Genomic DNA, 18,151 nt, shown 5'->3' with positions numbered 1-18,151 from the left:
ATTGTGACATAGTTGTATGTGTGTGAAAAATGTCAATCTTTGGTACAGTGAATTTATTCTACATTAGGAAAACCCAAGATTTCCATTTTTCTCTGGAAAACACAGGAAACAACTTGAAACTAGGCAAATCAAAACAAGTTTTACCCCAAACTCTAAAGCTAAGTGAGTTTCTATTCTAGTTCACTGACATGCTTGAACCCTTCAGGAGACTTAGGCCATTTGGGTGGACTGAGCCTTCTCCCACCTTCTCCAACCTCAAATTATGGTAGAGAAGTCATGCAGAAGAATCCTCAGAGAACACAAGCTACAAAATTTAACAATGCTCCAGGCAAATGCCACCTGCAGCTCCCAAGCTCTGTATGGAGGTTCTTAAGTTTCCCGCTTCCAAAACTATTAAAACTTCTATTAAAGTTTTGTTTTTCTTATGAGTGATACCTGTAAAGAAAGTCAACTCAACAGAAAGCATCAAGATTTTCTCCACTGGTGGGGAGGGTATAGATCAAATGGTAGAGTGCACGCTTAGCAAGCATGAGGTCCTGGGTTCAATCTCCAGTACCCACTCTAAAAATAAATAATAAAACCTAATTACCTCCCCCTGAAAAAAAATAATAAATACAATAATAAATACATTAATTTTTTTAAAAAAGATTTTCTCCTTTCAGACCCAGGACAGTAACTTTTCATCTCTGGCAGCAGTTGCTGCTCCCTCTTACATGTGCTAAAGCAAAGTAAGAGGGCAATAATGAGATACAAACGGTTGTTCTTATTTGCCAATGCTTTGCAAATTATGCGTGGAACTTTTTTTAATTCCTCAGAAAAACCTTAATTAGACCTACTCTTTCAGAAAGAAAACTAACGTCCTTCAAACTTTTCTAAATATTTCTTGAGTCTAAACTCCACCTAATGCTAACCAAAGATTTATCAGAGACACTGACATCTGAAATGTTTTTAATGCTATTTTAAATGGTGCTAAGTTAGTGATTTGCATTAACTTAATGTCCACAGCACCTGACAGACAAAGCCAACTATGTATAAAGTGCTAAGGGAGAGACAAGCTCTATGAGGAGGATTAGGTCTCTCTTGCTAAAAACTACATCCTATGTGTCTAGCACAGTGCCCAGCATGAAATAGGTGCACGAAAAATACATGCTGTTTAAATAAATGAAAGATAAATAAAAACACTCCCCACAAGGTTACAATCCTGCAGAGGTATGTGACTTGTAAACAACAGAATGAAATAACAGCTTTAGGAAGGATACTAGCAACAAAAAAGGAGGAAGGGGTAATCAGCATTAGCTGGCTTTGGACTTTAATCACAATATATATTCAGAAATGTGCAGAGACTGCTGCAAATAAAGAAGCGCGTATAGGAGGAAAGTGGTATATTTCGTGCCTAATTTAGGGATTCAGAGATACACTTTCCCATGTCCCCATTATTCAGTCCCCTCAACACAGAGCCAAGACAAGACTGGAGCATAAACATCCTGGCTCTAATTTGGATAGTATGAATGCTGCTCCTTTCATCCTCTCTCATACATCTGCTCCGCCCCCAAGCCATTTCCTCTGTACTGTCTTCTGTCAGTCTAATGAAAGTTTCCTAATCTTTAGAAGCAGTAGCTTTGGTTCTCTTTGTGTGGAGAAGTACAATACACTCTGATTACATGGTATATTCCATACAGATGCCTGGCAACACATCTTATAGCTAGGGGTCTGTTTAATATTTTAACTTTGAGGGACTTATAATTCAACTATTTTGCTAAATACCAAAATAGCACTTGAAATCACAGAGATGGGCTTTACTTCCTTTTGCTATTTTAAATACTGCACTTGAGAATGGTGAGTAGTTTGGGTTTTCTGGTTCACAGATTTTGCTTTGGCATTTTTTTTTTTTCCTTTGAGGAACAAAGGGGTTAAGATTTTCAAGGAAGTCTTTCAGGTCTGCAGGTCTAGTACTCATGAAGCAGTTATTTCCTCCTAGGTACTCTGCCTATAATACTATGTGGTCATTAAAGGGGTAATGGGGGCTTATTTATGCTACATGACCCAAATAATCCAGTTTTTCTAAGGCAGGCAACTGGGAAATATGGTTGGCCCAGATGACTAAGTTTTCTAGGCCATGCTTTTTTACATATCATTTCCTTTTTAAAATTTTTTATTTTTAGCTAAAATAGTATGTTTTGTTGAAACAGCTTAACTTAAATGCTAAAGACAGAAATCATGCTAAAACATATTTTAAAGAAAACAATTATTAATTGCTAATCCACAACCTCAACAAGTACTATTTAATCCAATCCTGCTTTCTCTTCTCCCTAAATTTGAGTAGAACCTCATTTCTAAAGCACCCCATATTCACACTTGAAGTTTTTCCATAAGCTTTAAGACTTTAGGCCAGTTTTGACATAAAACAACCTCTGAACTGTCATCTCCAGGGGCCCAGCATACCTCAGAAATAGCTATCAGGAGTGCAAAGGGATGACCTTGTCACTTCCTTTGATTTCCTACTTTCCTCTTTTCCAAGCCCCTCAAAAGGCAAATGGGGCTTACATTCACACAGAGGTAACTAAGTCAGTAGTATGAATCCTCTTGACCAGTTTCTGCAATCAGTATGTACTAGATCACTAATTCCTAAATCTCCTAACCCTCCAGAATCATATAAGAAGCTTGTGAGAAATACAGATTCTGGCCCCAGTCCCATATCTGCTGAATTAGAATCTCCAAGGTTAAGGAACACCAGGTTAAATTAATTCTAAGATTCTACTTTGTCAATTCTACATAGGGGTTTTCCCTTAGAAGAAACCCCTCTACTACCACACATTCATATAGGCTTCCCAAAAAGCATCAAGCAAGATATTATATGAAGTGAAAATACCATGTGTTTGTAAATAACTTCATGATTTTTGTTTTTCTCAAAACAACCCCTCCAAAGAATAGTTCTTTCTGTTGACTGACTGACAATGAAAATCTGCAGGAAATTTCTGACATATACATACACAAAGACAGTAGATATTTTTTCCCTCACAAGCTGAAAATTTTCTGTTGAGATAAAGTAAAGATTTTATTTATATCTACACAGAATTTAACGGGGGAAATTAACTTAGTACTCCTAGTAGATATAATCAACTTAAGTTACAGGGTTATTAATAAAGATCTTAAGAACCTATCCTTTAAGATATAAATTAATTTTGTCAAGATAGTAAATCCCATTCATTTGGACTTCAGTGATTATTACTTTCTTAAGTGTTTTAATTGGGATTCTAACATAAAACTATAAATAAGTTATTAGTTTGTTAAAGTATTCAAGGGATAATGGAACTGAACTACTTCACTTATCCCCTTTATCATAGTAGAATCTATTTCCTGGCCTGAATACCATATAGTACCTTTCAGTCTCCTCTTCCAGGGAAGGGTATAGCTCAGTGGTACAGTGCCTGCTTAGCATGTAAGAGGTCCCCAGTTCAATACCCCGTACCTCGTTAAATAAATAAATCTATTTACCGCCTTCCAAAGTACGTGAAAGATATAGCACATAAAATCAAGGCTCTTTTTCTACAATCAGCTTACAAAAAGGTTCAGTTGGACCTAGGTTCATTTCTTTCTTTGTTCTGTGATATTGTTTGGGGTTTTAAGCAAAATACCAGGCTATTTAGTGTTTATTTAAAGAAAGTATTAGGATAGCTTGATTGATAATGTTGGCAGGCTGCACCTGAGAGAGAATAAGATGGGACTGATGCTCTTTAAATGCATAAGAGACAAGAACAGGCTCAGAAAGACTCACTAAACCTGGAAGGTCTCCTCACTCGTCTGTCTTGCTCAATGGTCCTTTTTCCTTCTCTCAGGGACTTGAAGATAATTTTTGAGTGGGAGATATTAAAGTCTAAAAATTTACTGATTTGAAATACTAGTTATCAGTCTTTCTTCCAATGGTATCAGCCTTAGGTCTAAGCAAATATCTCTAGATTAAAGAATGATTTACCTTTGTCATTAAGTTCACTGAATTTTGGCCAATAAGCATCTTTGAAATAAGAACTGTAAGAATAGGGGAGGGGAGTATAGCTCAGGGGTAGAGCACCTGTTTAGCAGGCAGGAGGTCCTGCGTTCAATTCCCAGTACCTCCATTAAAATAAATAAATAAACCTAATATCTTCCCTCGCCCAAATAAAAAATAATAATAAAAAAAAATTTTAAGAATTGTAAGAATGTAATATCATCTAGTCATTTTCCATATTACTTGCCAAAAAGAACATATAGTAAATTAGAAAAAATAATTATGTATCTGTAACTATTTATTCATTTCTTTATCCATTCAACAAGCATTTATTAAATATCTGCAAAAAACTGATTTTGATCATGGGGAATTAAAGACAAATAAGCAGTATAAGAAAACTTAAAATCTAGTGAGGAAGGTATATATAAACAACTTGTCAGAATAAAATAAATGGCATAAAAGAGATAAAGAGGAGGAAATAAAGGAATCTGCAGAACCAGTAGAGATTCTTACTGAGAATTGAGGGAAAGAGGGTTGGAACTGAACCTTGAATGATTGATAGAACTTCTATTTCAAAAATAGGAAAGGGGAGATAATTCAAAACCAAAGGAACTGCCTGAGCTGTGGAAGTGAGATAGTAGCCTTACAGACAACTACTCCCATCTGACTTAGAGTAACACAGGCTAAAAAGGTAGATTGGATAGAAAACATTTTGGCCACTCTTCAAAAAGTCAAACACAGAATTATCAATGACCCAGCCATTCCATTCCTCGGTAAATACCCCAAAGATGGAAAACGGATGTTCAAATTAATACCTGTGCGTGAGTGGTCACAGCAGCACTATTCACAGTAATCAAAATGTGGAAACAACCCAACTGTCCATTGACAGATGAATGGATAAACAAAACGTAGTGTATTCATACAATAGAATATTATTTGGCCAGAAAGAGGAATGAGGTACTGATGCATGCTACAATGTGGTTAACATTCAAAACACTGTGTAAGTGAAAGAAGCCAGACACAAAGATCACCATACTGTATGATTCCATTTATGTAAACTATCCAAAACAGGTAAATCCATAGAGACAGAAAGAAGTCTAGTGGTGGCTGGGGACCAGGCAAGGGAGAAGTGGGTATAAGGTTTCCTTTGGGGGTGATGAAAATGTTTTGGAAGTAGACAGAAGCAATGGTTGCACAACATTGTGAATGTAATTAATACCACTTAATCGCACATTTTAAAACGGTTAATTTTTATGTTGTACGAATTCCACCTCAGTTTTTTTTTTACGGCAGATTAAGGGTCTGTGGTAGATACTACTAGTGCTTACTAATATCCTTCCCAGTCCCCAGAAGTTTCCGTCTCCAGTCACCCTGTACTTAGGCAGGGCCATATGACTGTTCTGTGAGCAGGCTGTGAGCAGAAGCGACACGTCACTTCCTGGCCAAAGTATTGAAGGATGGGTGAGAGACGTCAGCCTCTCCTCTCTGCCACGTGGACCCAAAGCCACGTGACACAACAGAGCAGACCAGGTCCCTGAATAAACTAGTGCCTCCCTATTGACCCATACTGGACATGTCATATGAGTAAGAAATAAGCTTTTGCTGTCTGAAGGCACTAAAATTTTAGGGGTTGTTACTATTGCATAAGCTAAGCCTACTCTGACTGATACAGGGTCAGACCCAGGAAGGCCATAAAAGCAATAGTAAGAAATTTGAATCTTATTCTGAAGGGCATACATAAAGAGACAATATTTTTGAGGAGAAGAGTGGCATGATGTGCATCTGAGGAAAGTAATTCTGGATGCAACGTGCTGAGTAAACTAGAAATAAAGGCAGTCCTCAACCTGTGGTGCACATCAGAAATCACCTGAGGAGAACTGTAATCATCTTCAAATTTCTTTATATTTCTGTAAAAAATAAATAAATAAAGTATTTGTCCTCTGGGAAAAAAAAGTCATCTAAGGAGCTTTTCAAAATGCAATGGTCTGGTCCAGGGTATCTCTAGATATTCTGAACCCGAATCTCTAGAGGGGGCATCTAGGAACCTATAATTGGAAAAAAAAAAAAAACAAAACTCCATGGAAAATTCTAGACTACAGGTTAGAGTCAAAGAGGAGCCAGCTAGTTATGAGATGACCAAATTTACATGCTTAGTGAATTCAAATAAACAGTATGATAAATAACTATTTTCTTGACAAATGGAATGATAAATGTTTAGGGAGTTTCTGTTAAGACAGTGAGTTATTAAAAGGTTAGTCACATTAACATTTGTATGCTGGTACTAAGGATTGGAATAAAGAATGTTCATGTGTATGCAGGGATTTAATAGTTGTTGTGGGCTTTTTGTTTACTTTAGTTTTGTTTTGATTTTGTTTTTAAAAATATGCCCTAATGCCAAATCTTACATTTTTTTCTTTTTCCTGTTGAATTGATGCTACATTAAGATACAAGCACAAACATCTCCGAAGTGTTTTAAATCCATCCAATTGTTTGAGAAGGCATACGTGCTGGGCCAAAGAAGCCAAAACATTAGAGCTAGGAATTTTGATGAAGATAATAATTGCTTACAGACCAGCTTGTTTTAACTTGCTGAACAAAGAGCACAATTTTATACCACGTTTTCATCACAGGCTTTTTCTCTGCTTAATCATTACTGTACGTAATGAGCACTTTAAAAAGGGAGATTATCTACAGGTTAAAGAGTAAGGAAGTTATCAATTAGATTCCATCATCTTCAAAATTTCACTTACTCAGACTTTACATTAATTAAAAAAAATTTTTTTGCTGCCCTAAGCATTGTTTTGAATCTTTAAAACCCATTTGTTTAGTGTGTACAGCATAAATCTAGGAATGAAGATACTGTTAATTTCCAATGCTGCCCTGAATGGTTCTATAGCCTTGGATAGGTCAATAATTTCTTTGCACCTTAGTTTATTTCTGGGACATTCCTGTACAGCGATACTGTTCCATCTTTCTCACATCTGAAAGCTGCCTTCAGGCTCTGTGCCTATGTCAGGAGTTATGCCCTCACTCCTCCCATTCGGTTACTTCCATCTCTTGCAGACCCCATAATTCAATATTCAAGTAATATTTATTAAGGGCTTACTCCACAACAGGCAATGCAGTGAGAGTGGGGATGAGTTCAATCCACAAGAGGCAGTGATGCTAGCTTCCTGACTAACAGAAAGGATGCCTCAGTCATTCTGCTTGTTTTACCCTGACTGGATTTCCTATTCTTTACTTCCTCTGGAGTATATAGTTGGAAGTTCTGAAAATTAAGGTGGTATACATTCACAGGATTGGGTTAAGGCACTCACTTGGTGACCAGATGGTTACAGGGCCATGCAGTCCAGGAGTCTACATGGTTTTAAGACAGAGATAAGAAGTCATGGAAGGGACCAAAGTCACCAATTCACAGACCAAGAAAACTCTTTGTTCATGGTACTGGTGGTGACTGCAGGTTTGCTGAATCTTTTTGCTCTTCCACCCCTAGCCTCTAAGGCAGAACTCTCTGGACCTCAGCAAACAATGTCAATTTCTGATTCCCTTAAAGCAGGGAGCCATTCATCTCAGCACATAAGCCTTCAGCATCAGCGTGCGAAAGCAGGGTCATGAATTCCAACTAAGTCTGAAAACTTGTAAATGACAGACAGAAAGGGAGGGTGGGAAGTGAGAGACCTATGTTGTCCGGAAGTATTACAGGGTCAGATTCTAATGGCAGACCTTAAGTTTGAGACTCTAACCCTGGACATGGGCTCATCATTCCCCGTCTACCCACGCCGTTGGTGTTTGTGTGCCAGACCCTTCAACTCTTTTTGTCTCTGATCTGTTTCTTGCCCTGATTCTTCCCACTCAGAGGCCAACTGGATTCTGACCCATGGCCTAGTCCTGATTTTGGATCACAGATAGGCCCTCAATCTGAAACACTCACGTGGCTCCAGATCCCTGGCCCAGGCCTGATCACAGACTTTATTCTCTTGCCACCTGTTCTCATGCCATTTCAGTCCCATCACAGCTTCTGATCCTGCTTCCCTATTCATTGTTGCCTATAGTCTGAGGATGGCTAGAATTTTAGAATCCTTTTTAGCTCACTCTGGCAGGACTAAGGAAGTAATAATTAGTTTATTTAACAACAGTGTACAGAGAGGACCTAAGTTTGCTCACATTTAACCGCAGTATGCACGTCAAGTTATTATACCTTTCTTGATCTCAAGTTTCTCATGTTTAAATTAGCACACTTGCCACCACATTTCCTCAAAGATATATTTATACTTAATTAAAATAACATGCATTCTGGGGTTACAATAAAGCTATAATATGCTCCTGCATTCCTAACTATATAATGAGTATTAAAAACATTTAGAAGCAAATTGGCTCCATAAAAGGAATAAAAATTTTGAGTAATTTATTTTAAATATAGTATACCTCACTTTACTAAATATGTCTGAAGTGTTACATAAAAATAAAAATATTATAAATGAATTAAGTACAGCACACTCTTCAGAAGAAATTCAAGGGTCAGTTCTTTTTCTCAGTGAAGGATTTTGGAAATGTTAATAATTGTCCCATAATTTAATAAGTTTTACACATTCAGATATAGTTGCATTAAGTTTTTGGAAAGAGATTTATTTTAACAATCTTATGGGAAAGGAATATTCTAAGTATATTTTATCAGGTAAACTCAGTTTAAGGCTTTGACTTTTCTGCTAGCAAATTACTAAAACAGACGCATTTTTCTTTTAAAGGCACAAGAATTCTCATCGTGCTGGTATAAAGAGTAGATTCTAAAGTGTCAGAAAATGTATGCTTCTAAAATTTAAAAGAGTTAAAGGGGGAGGTATAGCTCAAATGGTAGAGTGCATGCTTAGCATGCATGAGGTCCTGGGTTCAATCCCCAGTACCTCCTTTAAAAATAATAAATAAATAAACCTAATTACCCCCCACCAAAAAAAAAATTTTTAAAGAGTTAAAGGAGATTCCTCATCTTAATTCCTAGGAGATGCTGTATCTGGAAAGAGTAAACAGAAGCAAATAGTTTCCTGAAATTGTGCCAAGGCTACATGTCAACTGCCTGGCAGGAAATGCTTTTGGAGGGCCTAGATAAACAGACTAACATTTTTTTCTGGAGAAGTCTTCTCCTTTGACTTCTTACAAAGCAAATGGTCTGAGTCTAACTAGCTTCACAAACACAATAAGCAGAAAAGGGCAGAGGATTTTTAACTGATAGTATCCATACAGTCTAACAATTCAGTGATCTGTCCTTCACTTTCAACACACATGAACCTCACTGCTCAGCAAGCATATACTCAATACATGCTTGTTGAAATTTTGTGGTAAATTAAATCTTATCTTTCCATTAATTTTCATCATAATTTTTGGTGAAGCTTTATTCACAAGAAATTTTCCTTAATATTTTAGCTCTTCATATTTTAGCATCACGAAATGATGAGATTTTCTTGCATTTGTATAGTGTAATATAGTGTAATAGAAAAGAACAAATCTGCTGCCATATTAGATCTGTTCCTTTGGCTCTAACCCTGTGCTCTGTTTCCTAGGCTTAGTATTGCTGGTTCTGTTTCTTTCATAAAAGTATGTTGCCTATAGCCTGAAATATACAGGATAGCCCATTTTCAAGGCTCCAACTTTTAAGGATATTAATACTTTTCCATTCATATGAAGATAACAAGTTGTAGAATAGAAAATAACTTTTTTTTGTTGGAGGTTTATGGACACCATGACCCGACCCACGTGGACAGCTGCAAGAACAAAGAACTCCTACACCAAGAAGTTTGCAACAACCAAGCATACCCCTCCCCTTTTCAGTGTAAAAGCAGCCTGAATTCTGACGTGGGGAAGATGGTTCTCCAGGACATTAATCTGCCATCTTCTCAGTCTGTCGGCCTTCTGAATAAAGTCATTATTCTTTATCCTAACACCTCATCTCCCGATTTACTGGCCTGTCGTGCAGCGAGCAGAATGAGTTTGGACTTGGTAACAACAGCGATGACTTTTTCAAAATATTTTACATCCATTCTCTTAATTTTCATTCTAACATTTCATTTTATAAGAACTAGCACTGATGCTAAGCTAGCACTTAGCATCTAACATCTCATGAGATAGTACAAAAATTAAATCAAAGATTAAGTTAGTCAGAGGACCACACCTAAAACCAATTTGTCTGAAATATTTTCTAGTACATTTCCTTCTGTTCCCACTATGTATCAGATAATGGATCCAAAAATCCAACTATCATATTTACCAAAATAATCCTTCAACCTCACCTCACCTTCTTAAACTGCAAAACGGATGATGAGGAACAAGGTGATGACTCAGAACACGTACTATCGGCTAGAGAAGTCCTCGGCCTGTGTACAGTCTAGTCAGCTTTTTTGCACCTCCACTCTCCAGCAGCTTACCTGTTCTATTTTGCTACAATCCCAATCACCCATCTTCTCTTCCTCTTTTATTACACTGAAAGTGCCCTCTGCTCCACCCATCTTATGCACAATCTGACCCAGTCCACAGTGCAGAGCAAAACTCCCCTGGCCCAAGGGAAAAAGTAATGGGAAATGCGGCATAACTCTCTACCTGCCATGCTTCATCCTACAGTCAAGGCACCTCAGATAACAATCTGAGCCACTGCCACTCTGGGATCCTTCTCCATATTCCACAGCCACGACCCGTTACTCCCAATATCTACCCAATCTGCTCCTTCCATCCCAAACAAAGTATCTTTGCCTTAGTTACTACTGGTCCTCACGAGAGAAAACAAAATAAAACAAAACTTGGTGTGTAGAACATTTTATACTCTCTCCACAAAATGTGAACAGCATGGAGTATGACTGGAAAAAAAGAGTCACAAAACTGAAAGATACAAATATTTGAGTGTAAATAGTATATTTTAAATGATATAAACACCCTATTATTTCTTAAAATTTTTAATTTATTTCTATTTTTTCTTAAAATAGGGTATACCTATCATTATAATTAGGTAAACTTAGTATAGACCAGAAGATAAAGCTGAAGTTTTCTCAAGAACTGGTATAATTCTAACCCTAGAAATCTGGCTTCCTACTCTGCTTATTAAAGCTTCCTGGAATGGAAATATGTCCAAACATCAATACAGAACACAGGCTTAATAAATGACCACTGAACAAATAAAGAAATATTGATGGAAGGAATAAACATAAGTTCCAACCTAAAAGAGTATGTAAAAGTAAACTTTAAGAGTCAAGAGTTCTATTTTAAAAGGTTTAGGAGGGATATACAATGGGAAGAGAACAGGAAGATCGATATATTAGTTTTTTTTAAGTTGCTGGATCTGTCAAGACATACTGAGTCAGTTTTTAGGATATTAAAACTCCACATCTGAAACACTTCCAGAATGATGGAGTGAAGAGGCTGACAAATCATCTCTCCAAAAAACCACAATAAAACTACACAAAACTGTCAAAACAATCATTTCAGATTTTTTTTTTTGAAACTAACCAGAGGTACAAAACAAATTGAAAAGCATTATTTTAAAAAAAAAAGAACAACAACAACAACAACAACAAAACCCTACTGAACCTCTGTAAGAAAAGTAGGAATCTGAGGCAGCAAGAGGCTGTTCCCATTCCCTACCTTCCACCCTGAACTCCAGTATGGTGGTTCTATAAGAACTGGACAAGCTCTGCTGCTGGAGGATAACGGCTTGATTCGGTGTCCAGGGTATTGCTGGAAACAAGTGATCTTAGAAAGTAAGTGGTAAGCAATCAAAGAAAATCAACATCACAGCTGGCTGAGACTGCAGTACTGGCTGGGGCAAGCAATGAGCCAACCAGAAATTTAAGTGAGATCCAGGGAACAAGACAGCCATAGGAGATCTCAGTAAGCTCTCACATATCCTTGGAGGTCTGGAAGGTGTGCCGGTGTCCTGGGTCATGCACTGGCCGAACGTGAAGCCTTGCGTATACAGAAAATAAAAGTCACAGCAGGCTTGACTGAACTTTAAATGTGTTCCCTAACTCATACACAGATACCCAGCAAAGGGTAAAGCCACACTAGGCCCAAGATATTTAGGTACAACCTGCTACCGATTATTAGCTGACCACTAAACTATGCTGACAATTCCTAGGAAGTCAGGCTTAAAAAAAAAAAACAAGAATTAAAAGAAAAAAGCTGAGGAGAGACATCAATGGCCACACATCACAGGGGAAACAGACTCTACAGACTAAGCCCAGGCAAGTCACTAAACAGCTGACAGACAACAGTAGCAGTGACAACTCCCAGGGAGAGGGCAGATCAGAATCCAGAGTTGCTATATTATCTAAAATAGAGGTCAGCAAACTACAGCCCCCAGCCCAATTATGGCCCATTGCCCGTTTTTTCACATAAAGTTGTTCATTCATTTACATATTGTATATGTCTGCTTTCACATCACTGCAGTGGAGTAAGTGGTTACAACACAGACAACATGGTTTGCAAAGCCTAAAATATTTACTGTGTGGTCCTTCATAGAAAAAGTTTGTTGGCTCCTGACCTAAAATGTTCAGTTTTCAACAACAACAACAAAAATTATCAGACATACTCAAATAAATAGGAAAATGAGACCCATATACAGAAAAAGGGCACACTTAACAGAAACTTGCTCTGAGGGGGCCCAAATGTTAGATTTAAAAAAGACTTCAAGGCAGCTGTTATGAATATGTTCAAAGAACTGAAAAAATAAACAAGTTTTTAAAGTATGACAACAACAACTCAATAAAGAATATCAATAAAAAGAGATTATAACACAAACAAACACCAGAGTTGACAAGCACAACAACTGAAGTGAAAATTCACTAAGGGACTTGACAGTAGATTTGAGACAGCAGAAAAAAGAATCAGTGACCTTGAAGATAGATCAACTGAGATTACCATTTAAAGAAAAGGAAAAACAATGATGAAAAATAAACATGTTCTAACATGTGTAAGGGGAATCTCGGAAGAGAGAGAGAGAAAGGGGCACAAAAAAATATTGAAAGAAATATATGGCCAAAAACTTCCCAAATTTGAGGAAAAACAACCTGCACACTCAAGAAGTCAATGAACATAAGAATCCACAAAAAACCTACTAGTACTAGTAAATGAGTTCAGTAAGGTCACAGGATACAATATCAAAATGCAAAAATTAACTAATTTCGATATACTAGTACATAATCCGAAAATGAAATCAAGAAAACAATTCCATTCCCAATGACATAAAAAAATTAAGCATTTATACATTTGTTAAAAGAAGTGCAAAAGTACACTATTTACTATACAACATTTCTGAAAAAACCTGAAAAAAAACTGAAATAGAGATACTCCATTTTCATGAATTCAGAAACTCAGTGTTGTTAAGATTACAATTCTCCTCAAATTCATCTATAGATTCAGTCTAATCCCTACCAAAATTCTAATAATCATTATGCACAAGTCGATGAGCTGAATTTAAATTTTCTGGAAATACAAATGTCCTAGAATACTAAAACAATTTTGAAAATTAAGAACATAGTTGACAGACTTATGGTTCCCAATTTCCAAACTTACTGGAAAGCTATAATAACCAAGACAGTATGTTACTGGCATAAGGACATAGATCAATGGAACAGAATTAAAAGTCCCCAAATTAACCCTTATGTTTACAGTCAATTGATATTTAACAAAAGTGTCAAAGCAATTTACTGAGAAAAGGATAGTCTTTTTGACAAATGGTACTAAGATAATGGGACATCTGCATGTAAAGAGAAGAATTAAGACCCTTCCCTCATAACACACACAAACGAATGCAAAATGGCATGAACCTAAATGTAAAAACTAAAATATAAAACTTTTAGAAGAAAATATCCGAAAAAAAAATTCATGACCTTGGTTAGACAAAGATATATTTAGATATGACACCAAAAGTATAATCCATAAAGGAAAAAAAATGAATAAATGGACTTCATCAAAATTTAAGATGTTTGTGTTTCAAAACACTATTATGAAAATGAAAGCCATGACACAGACTGGGAGAAAACAGAAATCATACATCTGATAAAGAATTCATGTTCAGAATAAGAACTCATATAACTCAATTTAAAAAAAATTTTTTTAATTAAAAAATTAAACAAATTTTAAATGAGGCAGAAGGTTTGGACAGACATTTCATGAAAGAAGAAATAGGAATAGCTAATAACTACAACAAAACATGCTCAACATCATTAGCCATTAAGGAAATGCAAATTAAAATCACAATGACATACTACTTCACACCCATAAGAATGACTATAATCAAAAAGACAATAAAAAGCATTGGAGAGGATGTAGAAAAACTGGAAACTTCATACACAGCTTGTGGAAATGTAAAATGGTACAGCTATTCTGGAAAACAGTGCGGTAGTTTCTTAAAATGTTAAGCATAAATTTATCATACCACCCAGAAATTTCACTCCTAAGTATCTCCCCAAGAGAAATGAAAACCTGTATCCACACAAAGTCTCACACCCAATCTTTCACAGCAACATTATTCATAATAGCCTCAAACTGGAAACAATTAAAATGGCCATCAACTGGTGAATATAAACAAAATGTAGAATATTAATATAGTGGTGGAATATTATTCAGCCATAAAAAAGAATGAACTACTGATACATGCAACAATTTGGATGAACCTCAAAAGCATTATGCTAAGCAAAACAAGCCAGACAACAAAGGTCACATATTGCATGATTCATTTACATGAACTGGGTAGAAAATGTAAATTTACAGAAGTGGCAAGAACAGTGGTCGCCTGGGTCTAGGGTGGGAGCTAAGACTGATGGCATGTGGTGGGCACTAGGGATCTTTTCCAGGTCATGAAAATGTTCCTAAACTGGATTGTGGTGATATATACATAATTCCATAAAATAACTAAAATTGATTCAATTGTATACTTACACAAGGTGAAATTTATGATATGTATGTAAATTATACTGTAATAAAGTTGTTTTTTAAAAACTCTACATGGATTCCAACTATTTATATCTTCCAAAATTACTGAAATTACTGTTCTTTTAGTCTGACAGTTTTTAAAATGACAAAATTTTTCCCTAATCATTCCTGCTCTGCAACCAATTTTTTAACTTCCAATTTTTAACAGCTTGTGAAAGCTAATTCACAGAAGTCTGATTCATTTCCTTTAATCTATATAATCAAGATGACAATTTTGATAATGAGTTTCTTTCATTCCCCAATACCCCAATGAGTTGATGTAATCAGGCAAAATGAATGATCTAATGGCTCGCTCAGTCATGATCTAATGACTGTAATGCTACTTTACAAAGCTATAATGATTCTAAAGCTCCCTAAGTCTGCTGAAGAAATAAAAATACCACCTGTCAAACAAAATGATGTATACATTCTCTGGTATGTACAGTATAAATCATTGTTTAACTCTGGCATGATACCCACTTTTGCAGCCTAGGTTTTTAACCCTTTTTTGCCCCTTCCACATAGAGAAAAAGAGTTTACACTGCTCTTCACTAGACTTTTTTTTCTCCTCAAAAAATCCCCAGATACAGCATTAATCTCTTTCCTCAGATCTCAGGAATAAAGATGTCCTCCAACTCACCTATTCCCCTAAACATAACCTAGATAAATAACTTCTACGTGTTCTCTGTAATGAATTTACCCTTGAGAAGACAGAAATCATGGAAGACTTATACCAACAGTTTCTTTCTCCACTAATTAAATTACCAGGTGCATTCCTGATGATATGCCCTCCCTCTGTTTACTGTTCTGTAAGTCCCCACCAGTGGCTTTCAGAAGTACCTGGCTTGGGCTGTGTTTGATCCACAAGGGCCCTGATGACAGGTCATGTTCCATCATTATTCCCATCCAACCCTAAAAAAAGGAAAAAGGATTCTCTCAATCTGTGGTTTACATTTACAGTACAAACCTTTAAATGATAAAAATACACGTATTTATATACTATATATATTTACAAATATATAATTATATATGCGTATATATATATTTATAAATACAAAAATAAATGCAAAATTTTATTTTGTGTCATTCTTCAGGCTTCAGTTTCATTCCAAGCAACTTCTTTCCCATATATTTCTAAGTGCTCAATTCTGGGAAAATTAGTTACAATTGAATATTCATAACATTCATCAAAGTGTATGTAGGTAGATTTTTTTAAGAACCCAATTCTTAGCTGGCCGAACAGTAATCTACTTAAAGTAAAAAGTCAATCAGTAAATTCAACAAATATCTATTGAATACCTACTGCTTAACAGTCCTTGAATACATAGGGACAAATAAGGAATAGTTTCCACCTTCAAGGAGTTTATAAGCTGTTAGGAGAGAGTGAACCATAACTACATATAATATAAATCAGATTGGGATAAGTCCACAATAGTTTAAAAATAGAGAGAGAAAGCCATGAAAACAGAGGTTGTACCTGGGAATAGTGGAAAATTTCAAAAAGTTGACTTGACAAAAGATAATGCTTTAACTGGAATCGAACTGGAGGTGGGGGGTAGTAATAGAATCCTGGGGAAGAGAGTCAAGTGGGGTGCATTGTGGATGTAACATCAGGTAAATAAGGGCATACTAGGAGACAAGGCTGAAGCCTGAAGAGGATAATAATACTAGCTAATATTTATTGAGCATTTACTATGTGCTAAGTACTATTTAAAGTACTTTACATGTATTAACTACCCCATGAGGAATGTACTGTTATTCACATTTTACAGATGACAAAACTGAGGTATAAAACAGTTAAGTAGTCTGCCCATAGCTACACAGACACAGCTAACAGTTACGGAGCCAGGATCTTGAAATCCATAAATAATGAAAGAACAAATTCTATCTCACCCCAGACTACACTCATTATAAGACCAGTTAACAGGTATCTTAACTACCTCTTCTCCTATCAATTCCTAGGCCATCCTTCATGGCGTAGCTCAAATGCTTCCTTCTCTCCAAAGCCTTTCTAGATCTCTCAGCTAAACAGTATCTACTCTTCTAACCTTCATAGCACTTTATCATATCAATCTTATGGCAAAAGTATATAAACAAAATCTTAATATTTTGTTCCTAGCATTACAGATTTTATGTGCATCATGCCCTCTTTTGCAGTCTCCTTTAGTCTGATCCACTTTCTATTCTCCACCACTCCCAGGACAGCACCTGGCACATCAATTCATGCATTCAATAACTATTTTCAGCCCCTTTTGTGACAGATAAAATGCTAGATGCACCTTAAACTCAGTAAACAAGACAGATACGGTCCCTGCCCTCAAGAAGCTCACAGCCTATGGAGGTTGAGACTATTGGTATTTCCAAGTACAGAGATGATAAAAGTGCCGCTCAAAGAAGTTAAGTAATTTGTTTGCCCAGAATCACACAGCAAAAAGTGGCAGTCTGAATTCAAACTCAGCTCTCCAGACTGCATATTTGGGACCCTGCACACTAACCACATTGTTCTAAAGGAGGTACTTGATAAACACTTATTGAAGGGAAAGTTTTAGAAAGCTCTTACAATGAAAAATGAAAAATATCTCAACAATATCTCAATGTCTTTCTGTAAGACGAAAGCAGGAAACAACAAAAGAAAGAAAAGGAAAAACAAGAAAAAGCGCAGATGGAGGTTGTAGTAGCATCCTCATACACACCTGGAAGCTCAGCACTTCTAATCAAGCCATCTGCTGAGACTAGCTCAGTTTGCGTCCCTTAAAGTGATCCCTCCTGAGAAGCAATGCTTTAATGCTTTCACTTTAATTAGCAGTGAAACCCTGTATCTCCTATCAGATAACCAACCAGTGGAGTGGAAGGTAACCGTGCAGAGCTCCTTACATGTGGGGCAACTATTCTTGAAAGGTGAACCCCCTACCCAGAGAAGAAGCCTCCATAAATGAGTCTGTACTTCTCACCCGAGGGGATTATGAGAGACCTTACAATGCAGGCGCCTCTCTGGCCCTGGGGGCGGTCCCACCGGGCCTCGCGTCCCACCGCCCACAGCCTGCTGGCCAGACTCCCTTCTCCAAACGCCACCGTGGCAGCCACACCGTTTGGCCCATCCTAGTCATCTTTTCAAACATAAGCGGCTTAAGTGTAGCGATATCCCAAACCGGCATTAAGAGGTGCCTGGAGGCACGTACGTTATTCCCTACAATTTCTGAGCCCAAGAGGAAA

The 18,151-nt window shown here is 36.7% G+C and overlaps 1 long non-coding RNA gene across 1 annotated transcript in view; it reads right to left on the bottom strand.

Moving 5' to 3' along the window:
• LOC135322667 (uncharacterized) overlaps positions 1-18,151 on the bottom strand; it is a 39,516-nt gene that overhangs the window by 20,758 nt on the left and 607 nt on the right. The window contains exon 2 of the long non-coding RNA XR_010383402.1: positions 15,779-15,850. This is a non-coding gene — a long non-coding RNA (uncharacterized LOC135322667). The remainder of the gene's footprint in view (positions 1-15,778; positions 15,851-18,151) is intronic.

This window comes from Camelus dromedarius, chromosome 12 (genome assembly GCF_036321535.1).
Source record: "Camelus dromedarius isolate mCamDro1 chromosome 12, mCamDro1.pat, whole genome shotgun sequence".
Lineage (NCBI taxonomy): Eukaryota > Metazoa > Chordata > Mammalia > Artiodactyla > Camelidae > Camelus > Camelus dromedarius.
This window is presented reverse-complemented; position numbering and strand designations above follow the sequence as displayed.